The 14,452-nt window shown below is 44.0% G+C and overlaps 1 protein-coding gene across 4 annotated transcripts in view; it reads left to right on the top strand.

Annotated features, from left to right (window-relative positions):
- The first annotated feature begins 734 nt into the window (after positions 1–734).
- Positions 735–14,452, top strand: part of LOC135238473 (monocarboxylate transporter 1-like) — a 34,843-nt gene continuing 21,125 nt past the window's right edge. The window contains exon 1 of one of the 4 annotated variants that reach the window (XM_064306390.1): positions 735–885. The gene's annotated coding sequence lies outside the window, so the exon portion shown is untranslated. Of the gene's footprint in view, positions 886–13,445; positions 13,708–14,452 lie in introns of those variants that run through there. The other 3 variants (XM_064306392.1, XM_064306391.1, XM_064306389.1) reach the window with 3 other exon arrangements.

Genomic DNA, 14,452 nt, shown 5'->3' with positions numbered 1-14,452 from the left:
CATGGGTACCTATACTAGTATATACAAAATTTTTGGCTCGTCCAAAATCAAAAAAGAACCATTGTCCTAACCTTTCTTTAACCTGCTGAACACAGCCGTAAACTTGCCTCGAGCCTCAGACTTATCGTTTTCATAACCCTAACCCTAAGTTGAGCCCTAAAACGTAATTGAAGCCATAGCAACTTTTGAAAACATGTGATTACTCATTTGAAATTGTGGAAAAACTAAGTCAAGACTGTGAATTCCATAGTACAAATGCTAAAAAATATATTTGAGGCCTTTAAAAAAAATGTTTTCCCTGAAAAAATATGTATTGCAAGCAGAGCAGGTTCCACAGTGGAATCAGACCGGAAACCCGGATTCTGTAATCTGTAAAATCTGTTCGGTAATCACAAAGCACGCAGATTTAAAATGTAATCTCACGACGTTGTGATGTTGGATTAGATTTATTTATTTATTTATTTATTTTTGGTAACACCAATGAACAAATGAGTTGGCTAATTCCGATATACATAATAAATTATCATTATCATATATACATTATCATAAGAAGTTAAAATGCAAAAAAAAAAGCGCCCGTAGTCTGCAATAACAGATTTAAATCATATAAGAATGCTAATGTTTCATAATCCTAATGTTTAATCTCCCCAGACTGACACGAGTGGTAGCCACAAACCCTACACGCCCCAAATTTACGGTTAAAACTGCACGGAGCACAGTGCCGTGCGCACGCGCAGTGTGACATCCGATACCACGTTTTATCAGTTACAGCTGAGAAAGTTTCTCATTGCCCAGAACAACTTCTTCTTGAATGTGTTCCTCCACCTGTCATTTTGTCTAGAAGCGGATTCGCGTGTATCGTGCTCGACAGGTACCCGTTCTAAGGTGAGTAAATTGTCATTGACACAGATGGAACAGCGCGGTTAACATTAAAGTTCCCATGATCCACCTATCTATCTGTCTTTAGTCAGCATCACTTCTTGTTTTGTGCCGTTGACAGCAGACCTGAGGTAATTATAAACACACTTGGCAGCACAAAACGCCGATAGCCTACTGTACCAACTGGGACACTGATTAACATTAGCGTTGTGTCTTGTAATGGTATATATACCTTGTGTTTTTATTATGGTCATGCAACATTCCCTAAGAAGCGTTAACTTGTTTAACGTTAACTGAGTTTTTATTTATTTATTTATTTATTTATTTATTTATTTCGCTTCTGTGGATAATGCACCTGTGCATGCCTACTGTTTTCTCAGAGGCTGAAAACCCACTCAAAGGTGCATTATGCCTAAACAGCCGATTACCAGTGGGATTTCGTTGTGAATGTACATAATTTCATAATACTTCTCAAGTAATTAACTAAACTTTGTTTATAGTGCAGCGAGATAAGTCTACTCGGTTTTTAGAGTCCTTATTGCGGGTCAGAGATGATAACCGGAGCGTGTGACAAGAATCTCTTGTATTGGGAGGACGTGCTTTGCACTTACGTAAACTGATTGAACAAAGCCCATTGTGTTTGCATACTCCTCCATTTGCGTAGTAGTAGTGACAGCGTTTGTAACAGTCGGTATTGTGGACCGATAACCAGCGTCTTCGGTTAGTGTAACCTCGCCTAGCAACAGTATCTAGTCTGTGCGTCTTCCTCCTAAATCAAGTTTAATCACATGTCTAGAAAGAACACGTTTCTGCAGTAATTGTCTTAATGCACGAATAAAAGACAAATGTTCGATCGTTCACGAAAGTGTTCAAAGAAATCCTGCAGCGTTGGAATCAAAGGAAAGGTGAATATTGACGTGTTGCGCCTGTGATGTTTTTTCTGAAGTCAAGCGTGTAGATTTCAGGGGTCAAATTCTCTGCAGCAAGAACAGGGTTCCCACTGTTTTAGAGACATTATTGTCCAGGACATTTTATGTGAGTGTGTGTGGGAGCGGGGGGAGAGGGGAGTTACATTTACTGAATCACAGCTGGGGGCACCTAAGGTTTTTGGCTATAACGTTGCACTAAAAATATTTACAAGGGGAACACATTCCTTTCTAGGACATTTAGGAAATTTTCTAATTTTCCCAGACTTTTCCATGGCTGGAGAACAGCATAAAAAAATTCCTGGTTTTCCAGGACATGTGGGAACCCTGAGGAATAGGCTTTTTTTTTTTTCTCTCTTAACAGATTAAGTAAAAACTCAAACAGAAAATCCTGCTATAGTTTTGCAACATAGATAAAACTATTTGTGCTGTTGGTGACTTGTCATTGGCTTTGTCACTTGCAGCTCTCTCGTCTTTAACGCTTGTCAGTTGAGCAAGTTAGCACCGAAGTACAGTACTCCAGACTTTTGAACTTTAACTCGGGGGGAGCCCTGCAATAGATTGGGGGCCTGTCTAGGGTGTATTCCTGCCTCTCGCCCAATGCATGCTGGGATAGGCTCAGGCACCCCCCCGTGACCCTGCTCAGGATAAGCGGGTACAGATAATGGATGGATGGAACTTGGGGGGAGACTACAGGGTATAGTCTGGGTGGCCAGCTCTTAACCCGCTTAGAAATCCCACCCTGTGTGGCTGAGGAATCTGATCCCAGCCTTGATACCTCCTTTCCCATCCACTGCAGTGTGAAATCTGCCTGCGTGGTGTAAATATTGAATTAAGTGAGAGAGGAGTACCTCGCGTGATTGAGGCAATTTGGCTAGAGTGTGGAATGTTTATAGTTTAGAGCCTCCCTTTGTAACCAAAGCCTTTTCTGGAATCTACTTATTCTCCTTTCCCAATTTTAAAATATTAGGGCTGTTATCTAAATGGACTGTCGAGGCCGACTGCGTACAGAGCCAGATTGGGTTACCCACAGAGGGAATGCAGTAGGGTCCGTTGAATGGCTTTATGATGTAAACATTGTACGAGTCGCCATTGTAGACTCTGGGAGTGAAAGCCACTCATCTGTTTAGCTCACAGGAGCTCAATAGATGATTACTAGGCCTACAGAGCAGTAATGTTGTACTGCCTGCGGTGTGGTGACGGCTAAGTAGCCCTGGTTATCAACATCCCTCCTCATTGAGCTGGTCTTCTGCATGTCTGGTGACACTTTTCTTTATTTGTACGTTTATTTGACAGGGACACAAGCCAAGATAACACTGATGCCAATGCAAAGACAGAACATGATGCTCTGTACGTGTGTGCGTACAGAGGTAACGGGTGTTGAAAATGAGCCAAAGCTAATTTTGAACTCCAGTCCTTTAATAGGACATCTATGAACAGAGTCAGACTTCCCCTAATTACAGGGAGGTCTGTTGCTGAATTTTCTCTCATTTAGAGGACATTCATTGTGTACTAATTGAACAATATAATAGAGTTTTGAGAAAAGTTGTCAAGCCTTTCCCTGCTTGAAAAGATAGAAGCTTGCAAGTAGTTTTGGTGAACGTCATTCGTTGCGTTCTTGAAAAGGCCGTGGGAGAGGTTACAGTCTTCGGTCATGAGCGCCTATTTCCCTGGACCTGTTTCACCACACTATGCGTCAGCTGCTCTTCCCTGTCAAACAGGAAGATGCTTCACATCTGGGTGATTCTTCAGAATTTAAAAGAAAACAAAATGTCTTAACTTACAGTACATTGCATTATTGGAATTTAGCAGACAGTCTTATCCAGAGCGACCTACGCAACTTTACTATTTTCACACGGTGCCCATTTTGCACTGCTGGCTATATATTGAAGCAATTCAGGTTTAAGTATTTTGCTCAAAGCTCAAACGGTAGTGTCCTCAACCCTGTGGCCTTTAGGGTACAGGCCCAGTTCCTCAGCCATTGTTCTACATTGGCTCCCACTGCTTACTGTTGCTATGTGACATGTGACCACATCAAGCACCATAGAGAGTTTAGGCGTGTCACATTAGCCTCTCTCTCATCCCTCCTCCACTTCCCCTCTGTTGTTTTGATCATCGTATCCCATTACATTACATCTATTTATACAGCTGGATGTACACTGAAGCAAAGCAGGTACCAAGTACCTTGCTCAAGGGTACAATGGCCGTGTCCTACCCGGGAATTGAACCTGTGACCTTGACGTTACAAGACCAGCTCCTTACCCATTATGCCACACTGCTGCCCCACCTCAGAATGCGTCAGTTACTTTTTTTGTTGTTGTCTGTGTGTGTTTTTTTTTCTTTCTCTTTCAATTCCCGTCCTTGTTTCTGTTTGTATGACGTCCCGCTGGTGCTGCCACCGTCCATTGAAGGGTCTGCGCGGGGGAGGTGCGCGTACTCCTCCCGAGCACCTGTCACCGGGCCAGTTACTGTGTGTACTCCACAGCCTGCGCAGTGCTACCATGGAGACGCTGCACCAATCGGAATAGAGGCCTGTTTATCCATTACGAGAGCTGGCAGCCTGTGAGTCTGTGGGTGGCGCTGCGCCAGTGGGCAGTTCCGGGAACCCGGCCTATCTGTGTGCCACCCGTGCCCACAGACCCCCCCCCCCCCCCCCCGGGGCATCGCAGGGCATTTCTAAATATCTCCAGTGATCATATTGGGGGGGGGGGGGGGGATGGTCATCGGAGACTGATCTGTAAGTCTTGTTGGGTGCACCCGTTTCAGAACACAGTGAACGGGAGAAGTGGGGGGGGGAGAAACAGGTTTCCCGTATTTAGCACCTGGGCGCTCCACAGGCTGTTTGCGCTGTTCTCTGACCTTGGTCTGGCGGTCCAGCAAACGTCACTCTCTGCGGGTCAGGGCCTGGAGCCGCTCCTCTGCTGGGCCTGTGTCCAGCTGCTAGGGGGAAAGGGGGACGTGCTCTAAAAATATCAGGACGTACTGTATGTATACATCATCTTGGATAATGTGTCACAACATGCATGCGTTATCTGTTATCGTGATCTCTGAAAAAGCAAGGAATGCAATCATATTGTGTTGTTACAGATTCTAACACAATTTCAGGCCTGTGTCTTCCCATCTTTCTCTAAACTGTACAGAGATTTGCAGCCTTAGACTTCAGCAGTGTACTCTATTTAGGACCTGAGAGGTGGCCCAGCAGTGCCTGTATTTAACCTCACATGGGATATTAGTCCTTATCTTCTGGTCCCATCGGAATATTGCAGTTATTTTCTGTTACAGGTGTGCATATGCAATTTTTCGTGTTGGAAAGTTATACTGTAAAAAGCAAAAGACCTGAGAACTTTGGAGTAGGTTAGTTTGGATGTCAAAATTCTTAAGACTTGAGAAGCCCACGCCAACATTTTAAAGTGTAAAGCATTTTTTTTTTAAACGGTTTTTTCAAAATCTGGTTTTCAGTTGAACCCATGTGGGCGAGAATAAATTATTTCTTAACTGAGTGACTGCTTCCATTTGACCATATTTGTGCGAACTCTTGAGACTGACTCTTGATAATGTTGCTCCAGCAAAAAAACGCATTACAGTTAACTTTGACCCCTTTGACATGCTAACCCTGACTAGCCTAGCGGCTACTTGGCGGGAGGAGTTCCTCAGCGTGGCGAGTGCATTTCCATAGCGCCTGGTGCAATGGAAGCTAATCCAGGACAGGGCAGTGCCGGTTAGCGCTCCAGCGCTCTGCGTGCATGTTTCCATGGACACTCGGACTCGTTGAATCACGATGGCGGGCACCGAAGCTTTAGCGAGTTCCCCTTTAGCGAGAGGAGAAAGGCCGAGCGGGTCTGTGTGACCTGGGGCCAGGATCCATGTGGCATCCTGCTGGCAGCCATTCAAAGGCTCGCGTGGTGACGGGGTTACATAACCGTCAGACCACTTAACGAACTGCCCTCCCCTCGCTGGCACACTGTACGCAAACGCACATGCACACGTACACATGTACACTCACACAAGTACAAACTCTCACACACACACACACACACACACTGACACGCATGTACACACACACAAGTACAAACTCTCACACACACACGCACACACACACACACTGACACACATGTACACTCACACAAGTACAAACTCTCGCACACACACTGACACGCATGTACACACACACAAGTACAAACTCTCGCGCACACACACACACACACACACTGACACACATGTACACACACACACACAAGTACAAACTCTCACACACACAAACGCACATATACACCGACACGCATGTACACACACACACTGACACGCATGTACACACACAAGTACAAACTCTCTCACACACACACACACACTGACACGCATGTACACACACACACAAGTACAAACTCTGACACACACACACACAAACACGCACACACGCACACACACAATGCATGCACATACACACCACTGCCTCACTGCACTTTGAATATTTTTTCAACGTGACTGTTAATTCCGCTGTCGGTAGATGTAACTTCATCCCTGTACCGTACGGAAGAGGCGCTAAGATCCACTCGTTCAGTGGGGACCTCACCTATGAGGAGATGAGTCAGCACCTCTAAAGAGTTGTTAGAGGTGCTAGCGTGTTGTATTTTCGCTTTGGCACTTGGTGATTCACGCTGGAGTTGAGTAAAATGGCCGCCTTTTTATTACATCGCCACCACAGCTGTTTCTGTTACCGTGACAGTGCTCATCCCGTAGGCCTGATGCTGTTTAGCAGCGGAAGATGTAATGAATGTCAGTGTCCAGGTTTGACCTGATAATGTCAGTGAGGTCAGTGGCTGGCGATGACAGGAGCACGAGGAGGAGCACCCGACGAGAGGCGCGGGCTCAGCCGAAGGCCAGTCCTTCTGCACGCGGCCGAGCCGTCAGACGCCGTTTCCATCGCCCGCTGACGGCTTAATGAGCAGCCGCGGGGGAACAGCTGTCTGCGCTGCTCCCGCTGCGGCTCTGCGCGGCTCAGGTGCGCTTCACAACCGTTCTGTTACCTGCTCGGGGACAACACGGAATTTAACTTGGCGACACATTCCGGGACAGCAGCTTGGCTGCATGCTCCGTCCATCCATTATCTGTACCCGCTTGTCCTGGGCAGGGTCGTGGGGGGGGGTGTATGGAGCCTATCCCAGCGTGCATTGGGCGAGAGGCAGGAATACACTCGGGACAGGTCGCCAATCTGTTGCAGGGCACACACACCATTCACTCGCACAATCATACCTATAGGCAATTTAGAGTCTCCAATTAGCCTAACCTGCATGTCTTTTGGACTGTGGGAGGAAACCGGAGTACCCGGAGGAAACCCACGCGGACACGGGGAGATCATGCAAACTCTACACAGAAAGAGCCCAGGCCGGGATTCAAACCCATGACCTTCTTGCTGAGACAGTGCTACCCCTGGCTGCGTACTGTCCCTATCAATAGAACAAATAAAATAAACAAAACCACTCTCTTTGTCTCTCAGAGCATGGAGGAGGCAGCTTCATTGCTTTAAATGAAGCCAGTGATGAGCGTAATCTAGTGGCGTGGAGCTTGGTTGGCATTGCGGTCGCACACAGAAAGAGCTGAGTCGTAGCTCTGGTAGGTGTCACCTGACACTGGACATTAAGCACATCCAATGGGCAGACAGCATGGCTAACATTCCATGAAGGAGGTCAAAGGGTGGTAGAACAGGATTCTGGGTAGTTGCTTGGCAGCGAATATAGAATGCCTCAGAAGCAATGGGTGGAAACTGTGTGAAATCAGATCACGAATCATTAGGGAAAACTACAGTGTGGAAGAGGATTGTTAACAGCTAGGATATTGAGCAATCAGCATTATGCTAAAAAGGTTTTTTTTGTGTTTCCCCGGAATGTAAAGAAGGGGTTAGTGTACAATCTACTTGGCCCTGACCGGTTTGGGTGTGAAACATGCTGTTCCTGCAACAAGCATCCATAGCCATGGTGTTTGGTCAGGCATCTGCCCAATAAGAGCAAAAAAAAAAAAAAAAACCTAGCGTTTTGGCAGATTATCAAGACATTTTATAACTTAAGGTAAATCGCATTTTACGACTTGGGCACTAAAGCTTGGCCACTGAAATAAAAGAGGCCTATTTAAGGTTTTTTCCCCCCCACACAGGCATAATCCTACTGTAAAACCTTTAGCCTGTTGGAACAGGCTCAGCTGGGGCTCTCTGGCTCACTGCTGGGCTGTTTCTGTGGGGGTAAACGCTGTCCTGAATTTTAAAATGTCTCCTGACCCAACAAAATACCGAGTCTTGTTAATTTTGTGCGTTCCGTTTTTGATGTTGTGGTTTTAAGCGCTGTGCAAATTGTAGGCTAATTGTTTCCTGAATGATAACTCGGATGTGATTCCTACTAGCTCCTGTCTTAAAAAGTTCAACAGGGGAGAATTTCCTTTATGAATGGCTATCACATGTACAGATTTTATGAGCAACTTCTATCAGTAACTTTTATGAAAAAAACAAGTAGGTGGTTATGTATCGCAAACTGAGCTTGAAACTCTGAGGCTGTGGGTTCGGTTCCCAAATATCCAGCTGTTTAAGTGGACTGTGCGTGTGTAGAGCGTCGCTTGGATAAGACTTGTCTGCCAAATACCAAACATGTAAATGTTACCCAGAATGCACTTGAAAGCAAAGGCAACAGTTCCCACTGAAAAACACACCTGGAAGGAAAACAGCCTAATGTACTTGTCTGCTTTGACAATAAAGCTCTCATTGGCTCAGCACGGCCTCCATACTGTTAACTGTGGATATTCATGCTGAATATGTACTTATGCTTGACATATTGCGCAAACAGAAATGAATCACACCTGCTGAAAATAAGCTGGAAAAGCCAACTTTGTGAAAACCTGAATAGAATACTGAATTAGGCCGATGATCGGCGGGGTTCTATTGTGCTCCAGTCAAACCAGGCCCTGTGTTCTCCGTGGCCGAGCTTTGGTAGTCATTTAAATTTGCCGTCTGCTTCTGCAGCTTCTCTGTTTGAACACAGTTTGAACACAAATGATGTGTATTTAATTAAGATTTGTTTCTGAAGTGCGACCAGTCTGGTACAGATTGTGTCAGATAATTGGAGCAGTCGAGAATTCGGGTCACAGAGGTTGCCTTTGAGGCTGTACTACCGCGCTACTGTTTGTTGCACTGGATAAGAGCCATGAACAGTGATGTTAAATCATGGAAAGATGCTTCTACTGGTTACCATGTGGATTTATTAGTCTGGTAAATGGTTCTACCCTATTGGTTGATGGGGTCTCGGGGGAAAGGCCAGAATAGCTCAAGTGCTTCCTGGCAATTAAAGAACAAAGTTCTGAAAAGCAATCATGCAGTCTTTCTCTCTCGAACTCTTGGAAAGTGAGACAGTTGGTAAAAATGAATGTGCTGTTAGGACATTATGTTGAATAATGCTTAATAAAACTGATAAATATAGGTCTAGGGACTCTGGTCGTTCTTCTGTAAATAAGCTTGTGATTGTGAATAACAAGTATTAAGTGACCATTTGCAATGATTCAGACACAAAATTAGTGATTTTTCATTACTGCTCAACAGGTGGATTTATGAGAGCAACTGTGCCACTGGAACATTTAATTACGCTGTAAAGGCCGATAATGGAAATGATAGGTCCAGAGCATGTGTACTGCCTATAACCCCCTTCGGTCTGAAAAGCTTTGTGTTCTCTTGCAGGGCCATTAGCCTACTTTAAATATCCAATATTTTAACACTTTTTTTTACGTAAGGTGACTTTTTTTTTGTTCGAACAAGAAATGATTTTTTTAAAAATGGAATAACGTTAATAGAGCATGATGAAGAATAAAGATCAAAGGAAGCTGATCTGGAAATTTAGAACCGTTCTCTACTGATTTGCCAAATTTTCTGAGGTAAATAGTGTAGTGAATAAGAGGACTATTTGTATTATCTGTGTGTCACTGCTCCCGGAACAGAAGGTTAAAGTCCTATGCCCTGTGGCTGCAAAGGGTCAATATCTGTGACTGTGCGGTCGGAATGAGAGTCTGTACAGGCCAAGGCTAGACTGCGCTAGCCCTGTGCACAAAATGTGTTTAAACAAAGGCAGTCTGTGAATAGCTTATGGTAGCTGCAATAAGCACAATGCCACGAAGAGGAAAAATTAGGTCAATTAACCAACTGAATGACGCTTCAGTGAAGCCTAGTAGTCATAGCGACGTCAGAAATTCAATTCATCATTGATTGAACAAAACAAAATGTTTATGGTACAGTCTGGTGTGGTGAGCAACTTGGTTAACCACTTGATTTCAAGATCTCAGCTTAAGTGGAATGAAATAAGTGACTTGAGTCAGTTGATTGTACTGTTAATATTTTATTTGACCTGTCCGTGCAGGAATTCACACTTCCTGTTGCACTCTTAAGCCCTTTCCTGTGTATTTTTCTGTTGTCTGAATGGCATGTTGCACCCTCTACAAGCCATGTATCATAGCAAGAATCACACAGACTGTGTTATTTAGGAGACTTCCACCGCAGCACAGTAGCTTTGCTTCAATCCTCTTCCTGTTCACGTCTAACCACTTCCTGTGTCCTCACCTCATTAAAATAAGCACTTCTTGCAGTGTGCATGAATTCCAGTACCCAGAAGGACTGTTTGATTGCTCAATGCATATTGATTAGTAGCTTGAGAATTAAGAAAGTGAACTGATGTCACAGATTTGTAGAGTTATGTGTTTTATGTGTAATGAGTTTTAGCAGAATGAATTGAAAACAATTTATTATAAACATTGCATTCACCAGATTCATGAGTTAGCACAGCAGGCTAATCTATGAAGCTAAGATTCCTGTGCTTTCTGAAATAGAGGCATTCTGTTGTCACGACTCTAGGTGGGATTAAAGTTGATGCCTGCATTTCAGCGGCATAAATCTTATATAAACTTGCGTTGTGAAGGGGTGGTAGACCACTGGTTACTTCAGAGACTGACAGGGACAAATTTCCATGGTGGAGGTACAGTAGGTGCTGCAAATAAATCACAGCTTTATGAGCGCTTTACAAATTATGTGGACTTCAGTGCAACTTGCTGTTGCCAATGGTGCACACTCAGCTGGGTTAAAACTGGCCGGAAAGAGTAAATGAATAAACATGTATAGCACCTTCAGGCAGATTCCACTAGTGCTATCTGATGCACTTTATACGTTTCATGGTTCTTCAGAGGGAATGCAGTCAGCTCTGTAGAAGCATCTATGGTGTCTGCTTATGTTGGTAAGGAGCGCCACAATGCTAAGGCTGCACCATGGGCATGAACATCTGTTGAAGGCTTTGTGGCATTTAAGTTTCCCCTGAACTATGAATTAACTCTATTAGAGCCACCTAAAATGGCACTATGACATCATTAAACCCTGGAAAAGTTGATTGTACAGCAGAACCTGTACTATCCGGCTTCATCTGTGAATCAGTGGTGCTGGAAAGTAGCAAATTCCAGACAGTAGGACACACCCCGAAGATGAATTCATAGCTGTATTAATGCAGCATTTTTGTTGTTTGAAGCCAGTTAATTAATGAATTAATTGTGTGCTCTAGGGCCCCACCTGCTGGCCAAATGACACAGCACCTGCTATTTTAAAATAAAATAGATTCTTTTGTGAATTGTCTTCACAAATCTGGTACCACAATGTACAGTATATACAGTGTTGAGCTAGTGGTGTGTTTGTTTGTTTAGCTCTCGATCAGTGTGGGATGTTTAAAAATTGTATTTTTAAATTACATATTAGTAATCATCCCCTTGTCCCACCTGTGAGTCTGTGGGAGGGGCTTGCGATAGGCTGATTACTGTCACTCTGGGTTGAGGAAAAACTGCACTCTCATATCCTGGGAAGCAGAACATTCCAGAAAGCAGAATTCCAGATATTCAAGATTTTACTGTACCTAGTGCATATTTATGAACTCTTCCCAGTGAGGACCATTGACAGGTGTGTGCGTACAGTAGTGCATAATGTGGTGCAAATTTGTTTCTGTTTCCAATTTTTTTTTTAAAGGTTTAATTTTCTTAATAAGACTTTTTGTTCACTTTAAAATTTCTTTGTTGAGTTATGGTTTTAATTGCTGAAAGTAATTAAATCTGGTCTCTAATTTTAAAAAATAAGAATGAATATGGTTAAAAATGATAAAATGGTGAAATTTTAATTCATCTTTGTTCACTGAGTCATATTGAGATGTAAAAAAAAAAAACCTGTCAAGCACAGTGAATCCAGTTTGAAAAGAACTGCAATGCAATAAGGTGATTTTATTCAGTCAAACAAACCAACCAAACAATCCAAATCAAACAGGCCATTCCGTCTGCTCACCAGGCTGTAAATGCAGTTTTCTTGCCAGCTGATTCTGCTGGTGCAATTCACTTCATTAATTACTTTAGACATGCATTTCACCATCACGCCATCATCGTGACAAATTTTATTTGTCATTCCTGCGATTAATATGAATAGTCAGATTCATATTACTGAATGACCATCCATTATGACGTATTTTTACAAAATATTAATCTTTCATATTGTAATCTTGATATTTTTATGCATGTTGGTGTGTGCCCCTGTGTGTTGTAGACAGGAGGGCATATGCAAGTTGTGCACCAGCCTTTGTAGGCAAGTTACAACGCTTTATTTTTGCATTTTCACCAATATAATTGCATTTGTGGTACTTTATGTCTACCTAAATTATAAACTAATGTAAGATAGCATTGTAAACAGTACAAGTGTCTTGCTTTATTTAAGCAGTTTTCCAAGTCTCTGCGATGCAAACATCTGTTTATAGAGCCTGAAGTAGAACACTTATTTTATTACTATTTTTATCTTATCTTAATACCTGTGGTACTGAGTTCTATTGTTTCTCTTGTAAAGCACTTTGATCTGAATTTTATGGTATGAAAGGTGCTATACAAATAAAGTTTATTATTATTATTATAACCCCTAAAGGGGTGAGGATTGGCCAGATTTGGCATTAGCACAAAGGGGTTAGCGGCATTGCCTTTTTGAATAACTGCTGACTGCCAAGCAAGCCTTTATCAGGCTAGGACAGGGGCTCTCAATAGTGCCCCTCAGTCAGGGTCCATTAGCGAAACCGAACCTGGCCTGTTCCTCTCCCAGGAGATAGAGAAACATAGTATAGCATTTTTCCCCCTCTTTTAGAAGACAGAGAAACAGCCCAGCATTTTTTCCTCTCTTAGAAGACAGAGCGTTTGTTTCTCTCACAGGAGACGGAGCGGAACAAAGCGGCCCACTTCGCTGTGCCAGATAACGTCACCACACTTAATGGCCTGTGATGTTTATTGCTTATGAAATTAATAAGGTGCTCAGTGGCCAGTGTTGTGACACTTGTTATCTCTGGGGCACTAGCTGTGCATGTGGGAGGAGCCACAGAGAGCTGTGGTGGGGAGGGTTCTCTGGAGGGGTTCGGCTTCAGCCGGCCAGCAGCCAAAAAAACAGGATGCTGGACTTTGTGTGGTGGATTCACGCTGCCATTATAGCAGGAGGGCACAGGACTGTTTGATCTGGGTAACCGTATGAAAGGTGAGTCAGCCTTGGTGAACTTTATTTGCTCGGTGAGTGACGTTGTGTGTGTTTGTTTTGCGTCAGTGGACAGGAGTACCCTTCACACTCTGTGCGTTGGAGGGGGTCGGGGGGGGGGCGTTAGCACTTAACAGGAAGACCTGGCTGGACCTGGACGATTTAGTCTCCTGCGAGGGGTGCGTGTGTGTCACAGATCTTGAGACCGTCCCAACCTGCTGCTTTTACCTCGAGCTTTGCTGCCTGCACTGGCTGGTCTTCCGAGTGCCTTCCTTCAGCGTGTGACAGACAACAGCCCAGCACCTCCTAAGCCTGCCTGACAGACAGACAGAAAGACAGGCAGCCAGTGGAACGGTAGGCAACTCACACTGAAACCTGTTTGTTGCGACAAGGTCAATGTAGCGTGCTGGCTGGCTCGTAAGTCACAGCTCCAAATGGGCGAGCGGGATGTAAATCACAATGAATTCGCTGTCGTAATAAGAGGGATGCATTAAATACACAAGTGTAGCTTATAGTCCCCATTTTATGGCAGGTATAACTTCAGGTCATAGATGAGATAAAAGTGCATGTAGATGGGATTCCCAGTGCGGCGTCTGATTTAAAACCCATTTAGCATGCCCATGCATATATATGAAACTGCATGCTCCAGCCGGCTCAGATTTATAATCTGCTCTGTCCATTTCCAGGAAAGCCTTAATGTGTATGGGCAGGATGTGAAAGAAGCTGTCGGTTTTGCGAGAGACGTATTGCCTCCATTAAAATGAGCGTGCTCATAGGCTCCCTCTGAGCGCTTTGAGGATGTGTACCAGGCAGGCTGCACAATCTTCAGATCACCTGAACCTGGCCAGTGACACAGGTATAGGTGCTCCTGCGGTGCCTTAGCAGACTCAGCAGACAGAAAACAAAAAATACAGCTTTCATATACAGGTTTGGGTCTTCAAAACGTTGTAGTGAAACCTGACATCTGAAGTTATTTCCCTTAGGAAAGCACTTTTGCCCTGAAATGGCCAGTACCGGAACTTGAAAACAAAATTTCTTAAATTTCTTATTGAGGACCAGGTCAATATTCGGGGCATAGCCTTGTAATGGTGACAGCATT

This window comes from Anguilla rostrata, chromosome 13 (assembly GCF_018555375.3).
Source record: "Anguilla rostrata isolate EN2019 chromosome 13, ASM1855537v3, whole genome shotgun sequence".
Lineage (NCBI taxonomy): Eukaryota > Metazoa > Chordata > Actinopteri > Anguilliformes > Anguillidae > Anguilla > Anguilla rostrata.
The sequence above is the reverse complement of the archived record's forward strand: the minus strand, read 5'-3'. Positions and strand labels throughout refer to the sequence as shown.